The sequence below is a fragment of the Diceros bicornis genome, chromosome 11 (assembly GCF_020826845.1).
Source record: "Diceros bicornis minor isolate mBicDic1 chromosome 11, mDicBic1.mat.cur, whole genome shotgun sequence".
Taxonomy (NCBI): domain Eukaryota; kingdom Metazoa; phylum Chordata; class Mammalia; order Perissodactyla; family Rhinocerotidae; genus Diceros; species Diceros bicornis.
The window spans coordinates 70486911-70497022 of NC_080750.1; positions in this window are offsets into that span (position 1 = coordinate 70486911).

Consider the following 10112-nt stretch of genomic DNA (forward strand, 5'->3'; position numbering starts at 1 on the left):
TCTTATAACAATGAAAAAATTAATGGTAGCATGTTTACCTCTCAACCGGAAGGTTGGCAGAGCTGTATGGTATTACAGCATCTAATGTGTCAAGTGTCTTATTTCAGAGAGGATGGGGATAAATGTCCCTTGGAAAGATCCAGCTTCTGAAATGCTGGTCTCCAGCTATTTAGATCCTTATCAAGACACAAGTGAGCTGTGGCATAGTGCCCCATGGTAGAGTGAGCTGTGTCATAGGGCCCCATGGTAGAGTGAGCTGTGTCACAGGGCCCCATGGTAGAGTGAGCTGTGTCATAGGGCCCCATGGTAGAGTGAGCTGTGTCATAGTGCCCCATGGTAGAGTGAGCTGTGTCACAGGGCCCCGTGGTAGAGTGAGCTGTGTCACAGGGCCCCGTGGTAGAGTGAGCTGTGTCACAGGGCCCCGTGGTAGAGTGAGCTGTGTCACAGGGCCCCGTGGTAGAGTGAGCTGTGTCACAGGGCCCCGTGGTAGAGTGAGCTGTGTCACAGGGCCCCGTGGTAGAGTGAGCTGTGTCACAGGGCCCCGTGGTAGCGTGAGCTGTGTCACAGGGCCCCGTGGTAGAGTGAGCTGTGTCACAGGGCCCCGTGGTAGAGTGAGCTGTGTCACAGGGCCCCGTGGTAGAGTGAGCTGTGTCACAGGGCCCCGTGGTAGAGTGAGCTGTGTCACAGGGCCCCGTGGTAGAGTGAGCTGTGTCACAGGGCCCCGTGGTAGAGTGAGCTGTGTCACAGGGCCCCGTGGTAGAGTGAGCTGTGTCACAGGGCCCCATGGTAGCGTGAGCTGTGTCATAGGGCCCCATGGTAGAGTGAGCTGTGTCATAGTGCCCCAGGCGTGCTTCTCCTTGAATTCCCAGGTGGGTCTCGGTCCTGCAGACTGTGGGCGGCATTAGTGGTGAAGAGGAAGTGAGTTTACACTTTAGCTTTTCTGCCACCATCCAGTTGGAGTGGTATGGCCCTAACCTGTAGAATGAGCATTTTTAGGTGCCTGGAGTATGTCATTTTGCCTTTAAAATCAAGGCAAGAATAAGCCAGCATAGGCACAGATTTAAATAGGCCTACCATAAATAACCACTTTTTAAATAAAGGATGCCAATTTGGTCCAGCTCTGTACTGTTGAGGGAGCAGAGGAGAGACAGACTGTGAGGAGTTCTGCGTTTGGCCTGGCCTGAGGATTCCTCTGCAGGGACCTACCTACTCTCCAAAAGAGTCCCCAGATTAGGCTTCCAGGGCCCAGACAGCCTTACACTTCACACAGTTAGGTGCCCACGTTCCCCTGCCAAAGAACTCCCTGGAGCGGGCTTGGCAAACTTGCCACAGGGAAAATCTGCAGGCCCCTTGAGCTGAGGATGGCTTTTCAATTTTTAAAGGGTTGTTAAAGAAAAAAGAGGTGAAGACTATGCACCAGAGGCTATATGTGGCCTGTAGAGCCTAAAATATTTACTAACTGGCCCTTTACAGAGGACATTTGCTGACCCCTGTGAGGACAGTCCCATTGCAGAAAGGATGTACAGTAGCTACTCTTAATTCAGGAAGGTGGTTAGGTGGCACAAAAAGGCGGCAAGAGAAGTGGCCTAACATCAATCTTAAAGTATTTGTTTATGCACCAGAATTTCACTTCTTATCTTTTCCTCTAGATTATTTTCAAGATCAGTTTTCTAATAAACCAAGAAACATGCTCCCCCCACCCAAATTTAAAAAGTGCTTCTCAGGAGGGCTCGCTCTGTTGTGTGGAGAGGTGGTTTGTCACCGCTCTAACCACAGCAGGGAGACAGCCAGGCGCTTTCCCTCGGTGATGCGCGGCTGGGCTGGGCTGGGGTGAGAGGCCAGCATGGAGGGGCTTAACTCAGGAGGAGGAGAATTAATGTCAGGTAAGGGCTGACCAAGGAGGCAATAAACTCTGAATACTGTAATAGAAAGTAAAAGAAATTGGACTGGTGGGAACTTGCTACAAGCCTTGTCAAAGTCAAGCGCGTGTGAGCTGGTAGAGGCACTCCCGCAGTCGGCGTTCTGTCCGTCGTCAGGCATAGCGTGTGCTGCTCCTTTTCAGGCCTCCAGAGGATGTTCTCAAGGATTGTACCATCTGTTTAAGGACGTCACAGTAAAAGTACAAACAGACCATTTGTACCACTGCTTTTTGCACTTTTCATCCAAAACTGCTGGCTTTCAACAGCGCTCCCCAACCTGGGGGCAAACTGAAGGGGCTGCTTGTGACTCGGCCTGGAGACCTGGAGGCTGAGATCCCATGCCCACCACCCTCTGTCGACACGTGAGGCTCCACAGCTTTGCACGCAGGTTGGCCAGCTCTAGATGGACAGATACTTGCATTTTAAACTCAGGCCTACATAGACTAGTTTTCCTTATAAAAAGCGTGTGTCACTTAGCAAGAAACTCTAAAAGGCAAATGTGTTTTCCAAGCTTTTAAAAAAAAAAATCAGCTTTACGATTTTGTGTGGTAATGTGCAATGCAGCAAAACTACCTATAAGTAAATTATTTAGTTATTTATTTCTATTTCAGTGTTTTGTTTTTTGTGATATTGATTTTCCCTCTCAGTAATGAATGATGTGACCAAGCAAGGAGAATTCTTTGTTCTGTTACTAAGACTATTTTACAGTTAGGAATTATAAAAACTAAGGGAGCATCTTTAGATGTTTTTTATTTAAATGATGTTTTCCATTCAAGGTAGGAATAAGTATCTTTGGGGGACTGTTGTGGTGTCATATCGCTTTCTGTACTGGGCAAGCTCACGCTGTCACACTTGCACACAGAGGGTGTTGAGAATCAATAAAATGGAAGTGCGTTGATGGCCCAGAGACTGTGTGAGCTTGCTTTTTGTGATTTACAGAGATTTTTCTCAATGTTTGAATCTTGTTACCTGTTAGAATGCTTCACTGAACTTGAATCTATGTTCAGTAAAATAAATTGTGTGAGTCTGACTACGTCCTCAACACGTTTGCTGTATTTGATGTTCATATAGTGAAGCCCTGCTGTGTGCATTATGGAGGGAGGGTCTGTGCATCCTGCAGCACAAAAGCCAAATATTTCACAAGAAGAAATAATTACCAAGGTGTAATATTAAGCCATTCATCAACAATAGAGGCCATTCTGAGACAACTGTTCGTGAGGTTATCAATTTAAGGTACCTACCAACTTTATATATATAGACAAGATGAAGTGAAATTAACCAACTTTTAGGTACTTTCTCTCATAAATAGTAAAATCAAATGCTGACTTTATGTTACACCATTTTGCGGTTAGATCTAAGCTTGAAGCCATTGGCTTATTTCCAGAGAAATAGGAATCTTATTATTAATGTTACTAATAGCTACTACTATACTACTATACTAATAACTATTAGAAGCTACAACTCTTTTTCAGCTGTTTGAGAGTATATAAATAGAGGTTTTCCTGGAAGAGGAAGGTGGTCCTGAGCCATAAGCTGAAAATAGGTGATCGAGACAGATGGGAGGGAAAGGGGACCAACCATTAAAAACAACAAAAATAAAAGCCTAAGAAATATGTCTGAAAAGGTGATGTAGGGGAGCAGAATTTGCCACCTCAACATGTGTCTCTTTGGCATGAGGATTATTTTGGGCTGGTTATTTTTCTAAAAACTGCAGACATGGGAAAAGCTCTGAAAACCAACTAGAAGTTACCTTTTGTAAGAGACATTTACATTGGTAAGGGAAATCTCCATTTGTAAAGATATCTCCCTCTCTGTACCAGGAAGAGGGGGTTGACCTTGTCTCTAGAAATTCTTATCAAACAGGGAAGGCAAGGACTAAAATCTGCATAATGATCTTACTCTTGTTTACTGTGCTTTTCTGGTAATCTCCCATAACTGACTCCTCCACCCCCAACATCCTCCTTTGTCTTTAGCTGCAGATGCTATTTAAGGTGGCATCCTTGGCCATTCTGGTCAGTTATGCAGTTTTTCTGGGTTTCTGCGATGTATACATGTTATAAAGCTTTGTTTGGTTTTCTCCTGTTGTTGTGTCTCATGTCAATTTAATTCATGGCCCAGCCAGAAGGACCTAGAGTGGGTAGAGGAATTATCTTCCTCCCTTACAGTGAGTATAAGGCAGAGCAAACTGGGAGTGGAGAGGGAGCACAGAAGCACGGTGCTCAAGGCGGTGAGAGCAGGAAGAATGGCATAATAATGTTAAAAGGACTTACTTAAGTAATTCTTGAGATCATGAAATAAATATAGGTCTTTGTGCCTGAGGGTAAATACATTATCTAAGGTGTCTAAAGATGTCTAAATTTTATTCCACTTGATAGAAGAGAAGTTAAGTGCCAATTTCCAACAGCTACCCCATGTTAACAAATCTGAAAGGCAGTGGTTTTGAGGTTTTGTTTGTTTTGCATGTGTTTCCATGTGTCCCGTGAATCTGGAATGCACAAGTGGATCTTTTTTTTGAGATCCTGAAATCCTAATGGTTTGCACAGAGGGGTATATGACACTCACACTGTTCTGGGAGCAGAGACCTGAACGTCATCTCTATCAGTGTGGGACTGTCTTATGGAAAAGTCATCAAAAGACAAAGGAGTGGCCTTTAATCCCGAAGCCCAGTTTGGCAGATAAGGCGATTTGCCTGGAGCATCAGTGTCAGGATGAAATGCAATGCCTTGACGGGTCCTCTCAGCCCCACCTTGTCTGAGAGCCTGACTTCCTCAGCCAGTGATCTGCTCCTCTGAACAAAAGAAGGGTTTATCTGTTGAGGCGTGTTCTTTTGTGTTTAGCCAGGTTAGCTCCCCTTTGAATTAATACGTCATTAAGGTTGATGAGGACCTGCCGCAGGGGAGGCGGGTGCTCTGGCCTCTCTCTTTGCCCTTTGCCCTCCGTCCTGTCTGGCAGGTGAATTACATCTGGGCTCCAGACTGCACAGCCACTTAAACGTTTCTGTCAACAGCCCGTTGTTTGTAAGAGACCCAGATAAGAAGCTCAAACAAGAAGACCCGGCCCTAAGAAGGGTTTCTGCCCTGAGAAAAATTCTGAAAGCTTTTCACAGAACACAGTGGTGATAGGCACAGAAGACAGGCCTCTTGTTTAAATACAGAAACTTGACTAAATGGAGGGAGAGGAGAGGGTTTTTTTCTTCCTGAAAAAAGGAGAAGAGGGAGAAGTTGTCTGTGGCCAGGTCGTAGAAGACAAAAAATTCCCAGTGTGGGACTGCTACTGAACCAGAATGAGTTCGCTTCCTGGCAAGTTAAAATCAGACTCCACCAGAAGTAGTTGTCACACAAAGTATATTTGCAGCAAATAGGAGACCACGTGGAATCATTTCTAAAATCGTGGCGTCCCTGAACAAAGGGAAGCAGGTTCTTTTATTTCGAGTGGGGAATGAATATGTAGAAATTTTGTCATCACATGTGGAGGCAGGTATTAGCTGGCGCAGTGCAGTCTGAAAATATGTTCTCACATACATTGCATGTTATGTTAATGAGGCCTAGGCTCCTCCTAAGGCGGAGATTATAGTATTAAAATGAGAAAGGGGGTGACTTCAGATCATCTCCAGACCCATCTATGCAGGCACTGCTCTTCCAGTGGGGCTCAGTCTGAAGGTTGATGCTGGTATCTCTTCTGGAGGTAGCTCTGAAAAACAACATTGAGGGAGTGTTAAGCACCTTTAGCTCCTTTGAGCTGTGTAGGGAATGCACCAGTGACAGGACTTCCTCTTTCTTTTATATTTCCTGGAAGTACCCAGGCTGGCTCTGGTCACTGTTCTCCCAGGTGTATCATTGGTAGTTTGATGCTGCCTTTCACCCCTTTTGGCCTTCATGATAATCGGAGTTTGAAGTGGGCGACTTTGGAAAGATTAATCATCCTCTTCCTGCCTGTGATTACACATGACTTAAACTCCACGGACCAGGCTCAGCACTTTCTCCTAAGATTCCGTCTTCTCCACCTGACACAAGCTTTATTTATACCTCAACTTTAGGTTCAAAAAGATTGAGGCACTTAATCATTTAATGGGCTCTACTCAGCCTCATAAAGTCCTTTATTTTGGTCATAGCAGTGTGGGGGATCAGAATTGGCCACCTCAAAATATGTCTCTTTATCTTGATTATTTTCAAGAACACAAGATTCTGAAAGAAACTTTGACCTCCCCCCAACTAATTGCCTAAAAGAAATTTAAGATAGAAGTCCTGTCTCCAGGACAGGCCATCACCATAGATAACTCTGGGTATTGATAGGCTAGGAGGGTCCTTGCTAAGCCCATTCTTATCAAAGTTCTGTTTACCAAACATTTGCTTTTCCATTTCCATGTGAATTGCCTTCCTCCTCTTTGAAGTCCCAAACCACTACCCCCAATATCTTTGTCTTTAGCTGAAGATGGTATTTAAGATGAGAGCCTCTGCCATTTTGTTGAGTTACCCAGTTTTTCCTGGGTGTCTCCCATGTATACATGTTATAAAGCTTTGTTTGATTTTCTCCTGTTATTCTGTCTCATGTCAATTTAATTCGTACCCCAGCCAGAAGGACCCAGAGTGAGTAGAGGACATGTCTTCCTCCCTTGCAGCAGCACAAGAGAATTTTCTGGAAGTTCCTGGTCATTTTCCATAATGTTCAAATCACATTTTAAAATTCTCTTCAACCTTCTGTGGCCCTGTTGTCCATCAGTGTATCTGTTGCATCCCTGAACCTTCTGGAACATGGATCTTGATGTGTTTACTTTCTTTATTTCTGTATTTGTAACTAATCCCATAAAAGAACACTTTCTAGCACATAGTGCTTCATAAATATTTGTAGTAATCAAAATCTGGTTTCTTTGTCAAATCACCTCTTCAGATTTCTAGGGTTTGTGAAACAAATATTCTACAAATCTTTTATTCTCAATCTACTTTCTTCTTTCCAGATTGCAGAATTTTGTGCAGTATTAAAACCACACACAATGTGTCAATGCAAAGTAACCAGTGACCAATATATAGATAAGAGAAATAAGGTGAGTTTTACTTGAACCAGAGTGAGGATTATAACCTGGGAAGGTCTTAGAAAGCATTCCGGAGAAGCATGGTTTTCAGTACAGTCTTATACCTTTTGAGAACAAAGGACATACATTAAATACGTTCAGGATACATATTCATCATAGTTTCAAAGACGTATTCAGTTGCAAATTAACAGGTCACGATGACCCAGATTTCAGAAAAGGGACTAATCCAGGTGGTTACCAATAAAGTGTAGGAGGGGGAGTATGCATTCTCATCTTAAGAGAGTGCATTCTTTAATGGTTAAGCAGATGTACAATGTATGTTTGACAGGCCATACGTCAGACTTCTTTAATTCAAGCTGAATCAGTTTTGAACCCGAATAGTTACCTCATACACCTGAATATGTGAAAATCTCTTGTCAAATGTGATGCGAAGGGTGAAATGGAATCCAGGCCCCTCAGTCATCTGTCCACTTCGTCCCTCCCACGATAGAGTTGCATTTTAAAGCTGTGTTTAGAAAGCTTAGGGGAACCGAATCTACTGCAAGTAGTTTCCTTTCTCCTTATCCCGTTCAGTCCTGAAACAAAGGAAAAAGAAGGCCCAAAATTGGGTAGTGATGAGTAGAGACAAGGTAAGATGGGTGTTTCCCGAAGCTCAGCTTAGAGAAAATAGTTTCTGTATACTGATCTTGTACTAAGCACAACTTCAGATTTCTTTTTACTCTAAATTGTCCTTAAAAGTTAGTCACCTTTTAAACCACCCCCCAAAGCACCAAATTTAAGGGGGAAAAGGATTGATTTAGCTACATCGAAAGTAAGGATTTCTGTTGAACAGCCATCACAGTTAAAGCTAAGAGATGGCAGATGAGAAGGTGTTTGCAGTGACTAAAATTGAAAAGGGATTAATATATATTGTACAAGGTTTCTTGCAAATCAATAGGAAAAGGGAAATCAAAAGGCAAGTGGGCTACGGGTATTAATAGGTGATTCACAGCAGGGCAAGCCTGAATGGTGAACAAGAAGAGAAACAGGGATCCAGAGAAGTGTTGATGCAAATAATCCACAGTCAGTCTATAAATCAAAATTGGGATGAGTTTACTATGAGCCAGGTCTGAGGCCTAGCGTGGGGCCCTCCTTCTCCAAGGAAGGAAGGGCACCAAAGAAGTGGGGTGCACAGAGTGGTTATATACCGTCTTGGAACAAAGAGCATGCATCACATATGATTGGAATGTCCCTTTTACAGTTGTCATGAGATGCTTAGCTGGCACAGCATATCGCTGGTCAGCAGGTCGGTGGTCACAAGGTGAGTGGTCACAGCAGGTCAGTAATGAATCCTTAGTTTAGGGAGGGATGCTTATCCTGAAGGAAATGCCAATATGGGGAAGGTCACATCCCTGTCTTTAGGGGCATCATTCTTGTCTTTGAGACATAGGAAATATTTAAAGCAGGGGTACAATGCATGCTCAATAGGCCGCATCAGGTAACTTGTGGAAAAAGAAAGTCAGGCTGAATTAGTTTTAAACCAAATGGCTTCCTCATATACTCCAATATATCCTATTGCTTTTCATTTATTTACCAGAAGTGCAAATGAAAATAAAGAACCACTGCCTTTGCCCCTCAGAATGACCAAAGTTCAAGTGTTGGCAGTGGTGTGGGCCCAGTAACTTAGGTATTGCTGGTGGGGTAGCCCACCACAGGCACTCTGGAAAGCAAGCTGGCGGCACTTGCAAGTGTAGCTGTGCACATGTCCAAGAGCCAGTGTCCCCAGAGCAGTGTCACCTGATCCGTGGGGGCTGCAGCAGGATGCTCTCAGCAGTGTGGTCGGACTCACTGTGCTGTTGGAGGCAAGCAAGGTCTTGGATAAGTACAAGGTGGCAGGTGCATACTGCTGCACACTGTGCAGCCGGTGGAAACAATGACCTGGAGGTAAGTACAGCGAAAGAGAGCATCTTAAAAATAGCGTTGAATACTTAACAAAGAAAGAAATGAGACTTGTAGCGCAGTGCCATTTATGTAAACATAAGGCACACAACATGATACATCATGAGGACTATCGCACATTAAAATGGATGTTATGGGGGACACAGATTGGGTACAAAAGGAGGACAAAAGATAAAACCGGTCTTGTTTTAGACTGACCAACCACACCCGTTTGCTCGAGTCTTTCCTGGTTTCAGTACTGAGATCCTCACATCCCAGCAAAGCCGTCGCTTCAGGGCCAGCGGGGATGGTTGGTTACCCATCCCCACCGTGTCTCTTCAACATGGCAGCCTTGAAAAACCTAGTTCAGATCATGACACTTGTTCAGCAAAACCCATCCAGTTGCCTCTCCGTTTCACTCAGAAGAACTAGTTTTTGTAATGGTCTGTAAGGCACACACAGCATGCCTCCCCCGCTCCACACCTCCCTGACCACGTCTGATTTCTCCCCTGGCCTCTTTCTGCTTCAGCCCTACTGGCCTCTGGACCGTCAGCAACGTGCTTTCCCTGGAGGCCCACCTGGCCACCTACTTAAAACTGATGCTTCTACCCCTCCCCAGCCCTGTCCAGCACAGGGTCTGAGACACAGTAAAGGCTCAGTAAATACTTGTGGAATGAAAGAGGGGCCGGCCTGGTGGCGTAGTGGTTAAGTTCGCAAGCTCTGCCTCTGCAGCCCGGGGTTCACGGGTTCGGATCCTGGGCACGGACCGACGCACTACTTGTCAAGCCATGCTGTGGCGGTGTCCCATATAAAGTAGAGGAAGATGGGCATGGATGTTAGCCCAGGGCCAGTCTTCCTCAGCAAAAAGAGAAGGATTGGTGACAGATGTTAGCTCAGGGCTAACCTTCCTCACCAAAAAAAAAAAAAAAACACTTGTGGAATGAAAGAAAAGTCAAGATCCCTGCAGGAAGGGATAACAATGGGCTGAGAACCAAGGAGTATGCTTAACCCCATCGTCTGCCCCTAGGATGTGGGGCAGGAAGCAGGGCTCAAACTCCTTGCTTCATTGGAGGGGCAGTGCTTCCCATGCAGAATCATCCTAATAGCATAACAATAGCCTGTGCTGGGCCAGGTGGGCTGTTCTCAGCACCTCATTACCTCACCTCACACACTCCTGAGGACAACACAGGAGGACGTGCGTTTATTCTCGTTTTCAGGTAGAGGAACAGACGTGGGGAGGTGGTGCA